This window comes from Silene latifolia, chromosome 7 (assembly GCF_048544455.1).
Source record: "Silene latifolia isolate original U9 population chromosome 7, ASM4854445v1, whole genome shotgun sequence".
NCBI lineage: Eukaryota > Viridiplantae > Streptophyta > Magnoliopsida > Caryophyllales > Caryophyllaceae > Silene > Silene latifolia.
The window spans coordinates 109,365,536-109,369,439 of record NC_133532.1 but is presented as its reverse complement, the minus strand read 5'-3'; positions in this window follow the sequence as shown (position 1 = coordinate 109,369,439).

Sequence of the window (3,904 nt, the reverse complement as noted above, 5' to 3'; positions counted from 1 at the left end):
CATATTGTCCGTTCATATGCACAGGGATGGCAGTAATAATGCATGCACCAGAATTATAACGGGCCGTAATTATGCATGCATCTAGTAATAATTAATTTAATTTTTTTTATTTTTTAAAAACAAACAACAACGGTTATTTATAAACAACCCGTTGTCTTTAGTTATAACAACGGTTTTGTATATTACAACCCGTTGTTATAACTTTCCCCCCAAAATTGAGTCACACTTTCCACAACGGGTTTTTATATTTAAAACCGTTGTTAATAGTTTTAACAACGGGTTCCTTGAGAAAACCAACGGTTGTTAAAACCTTTTACAACGGACACTTTAACAACGTCCGCTTTTTTATATAACAACGGTTTTTAACCGTTGTTATAGCCTGTATTTGTAGTAGTGAACTCGTGACCACTATCAACTTGTAGATACCTCATTTCTGCACCTCCCGCAAACCACCCGGTGATGATTGGGCAGCATCTTTGGTACGCGGAACGATTTGTGACAGTTCGTAAGTTTATCGTCAAGTGATTGCTCAAACATTAATGTCTACCTCTTAGTTGTCATCTACGTGCCGGCACGGTCGTTTTGACAGTAATTAGAGTACATTTGGAGTCCGGGCCTAAAACCGTCTTCATTTTCTGACAACCGTCAAATCCCGAGTCAGAATGTTCTGGAATTTTTCGGATATTTCTATTCCATATTTTATAAATATTTCATGATCTTTATTCTTTGGTAAACAAATTTCCCGTAATATTCACATAAAATATTAAGGAAAACCGAATTATCTCTTTATTCCATAAATTAAACGCGGAAATCTTTCTTTCGCAGGAGGAAACCACTTGGGAACAGACGCAGCAGGTGCTGCGCCTCTTCCAAGAGACGCAGTGCCTGCTGCGCCTCTTCCCAGGTCCTTTTCTGCGTAATTTTCGTATCTTTTTTACATCTTTCCGAGATTCACTTCCAAAGACTCTCCGAAAACCCTATTCCTTCGTGTGATTAGTATAAATAGGAGCCTTCGCTCCTCATATTTCTCACGCGAGTGTCCGCCCTTCTCTTCTCCCTTTGCATTCTAGACCTTTGTTCTTACTTTTTGGCGTCTACGTGCTTGAACATTCGACCACGTAAGCTCGGATCCTTCTGAGTACCAGCCTCGTTTGCATGACCAACCAATTTGACCAACTCCACCATAATCAACTTAATTAATTTAATCGTTTTCCTCTTACGAGGGTACTTTCTTTGCATTCGCGTCGAGCATCACTAATAGATATCTTAGTCCTTCTCGTTTCGTCAAACATGTAAGTCTGAGGGTGTATAATCTCTCTTTTATTTATTGTATCGTATCTTATTGTACTAATTAATGTAAGATTTATGTCGAAAACACCTCTTAAAACCGATTTCTAAAACCGTGCTTTAAAAACCCTTTTTATGGATTTTCAGAAGACAAACCGTCGAGAAAGGACGCAAAGAATCGCCTGCACCTCTTGAAGGAGCGAGTTCTTGCGCGCCTCTTCGTGAGGGCCGCAGATTCTCGCTTCCTTTCTTCTTCCTTCGTCCTCTGTAATTCCGTCTTGTTTAATTTGTTTCGTTTGTTTCTTTAATTCTTTGACATAATAGTATGTTATTTCGCATGTATATTATCATCATCATTAACACGTTTTATTCATCATTAATCCGACTTAAATCCCAAGTAATTAATATTTGCGGGTTTTCGTCATTAAACTCAATCCGGGTTTTAGAGGTTCAATTCATCAATATTGAGTTTCTGGAATTCGATCATTGACATATTTTCATCTGTTTATTCACATATTCGTCATTAATTTGGTGTTAATCCATCGTATTTAACTTAATTAGTTTGTATTTATTATTAATCGATCGTTCATTCATGTAATTAATTCGTTTAATTCCGTCTCATCCATGTTTTATTGCTTTATGACCATCAATCACATGTAAATAACCTGTTAATTACTTTCATCCGAGTAAATAATTTAATCGATCATTAAAATTACCAATTAATATTAACGGCTTGCAATTCCGGCATCACAGCCAGAACTGAGCCAAGGAACAGACGCAGCGTCTGCTGCGCCTATTCCAAAGGACGCAGCTCTGCTGCGCCTGTTCCTGGCTGAGTTCTGTCTCTGAACTTCCGTTGCTGCCTTAACCTAGTTTAATTAGCTTACGTATTAATTAACTATTATCCGTATTATTGCGCTGATTTGTTCGGTTTATTCTTTTATTCTTTTTTCCAAATTATCCGTTTTAGAGGTATTTTCGACATAAATCGCCTATCCAATGTAATTATTGTAATTTTCATTATTGTAATTTTATTTATTGTATTTATCATATTTCTCGTATCATTTGTATGTTTTCACATGTAATTGAACATTAAATCTCGACTTCGACATTAATTGTATGCTAATTAATTGTTCACCGACTTAGCCTAATTCTCACATGTTAGGATTAAAACTTGGATGTTGCATTGCATGCATATAGCCGATGATAAATCAAGTACGAATAACTTCCCTAATCATTAGTAGAGGCCGCTATCGAGGCGGGCGGGATTAGGTGTTCGATCAAAAGAGCTTCCTAATACGTACCCTCACCCCTTAATCCAGATCTCCGTGAACACCCGCGTTCATTGGCATCCACGAGAGTCATTCTAGACATAGAATGCTAAGGGTAATGATTGCTTAGTGTTCATGTCTCTACTTTATGTCTTGACATGACATGAGTTATTCGAACGGTTCCAATTTCCCATAAAAATTGGTGGCGACTCCAACAAAAATGCAAACGCTTGTTTCTCTTTCCTCCCAAGCGCCTCCGTGGGCCTCCGCTGTCCACAGTTTGGCGACTCCACTGGGGATAATACACTTACGTGTAGTAAGGGTGAAACTTGAACAACGTTAGGGAATAATTTGTACAAGACAATTGTCGATTTTCATAACTCGGTCTTCCTAGACCGTTTATTCGGCCTTCCTAGGCCCAACCCAACCCATTCGACCAATCGTCCCGTCTAAACGGTCCTAATTCTTATTTGGGCCTAAGGATGGATAGCGATTGACGTCATCCATACCATGATGCTTACTCTTGTTTGTATCAAGGGCCTTCACTACTTGAGGAAATGGACTAGGTATCGGCCTTACTCTTGTTTGGTACGAGCCTCTCCACAGACTTCGGGTTTGATGGTTCGGTATGGCAACCCACCCTTTAAACCAAAACCCTTCTAAATGCACTCAGCATCCCGTTATAATGCTTGTATAAATTTTTGTACCTTTCGTGATCACCGTTTCTAAACTAAACCATGACGATTTCAAAAAAAAATTCAAAAATCTTCTTTTTAAATGAAAATTTCGAAAAAAAAAAGAGAAAGAGGCCTAGGTTAGCGCAAAGCCCAGTCAAAACTCTGTCCTTTTGTCGAGTCAAAATTCGGGCTCAAGCCCATTTCAAAACATCACTTTGAGTCCACTCCTACAACTACACTATAGTTGATTAGGATACACATTTTCAAAAATCTTGTCCTTTCTTCAAAGCTCACTCAACACAAGTGGCACACACCCACTTCACGGGTCAAAACATTTCTTCTTTTAGCAAGTGTGTTAGAGTGGTCGATCGTGTTTTGATTCGTCATCGATCTCTTGTCCAGTTTTCAAGATGCCTGAAACAAGTGAGACAAACCTCCACCAACTTCAAGATGGTAATGATCGAATCCTAGCCGCGCTAGCCCAAATGCAAGTTACCCAAGACCAAGTCTATGACCGCCTTGAGACCATCGAGGGCCGGATCTATGCCGTAGAGGGGAGATTGCCCCCTCATGAAAGTGAAGTAATAGGTGACTCCGAGAATGAATCCAGGGATGAAAATCCTCTCATGGGGATGACTGTAGCTGAGAAAAGACTCCAATACTTAGAGG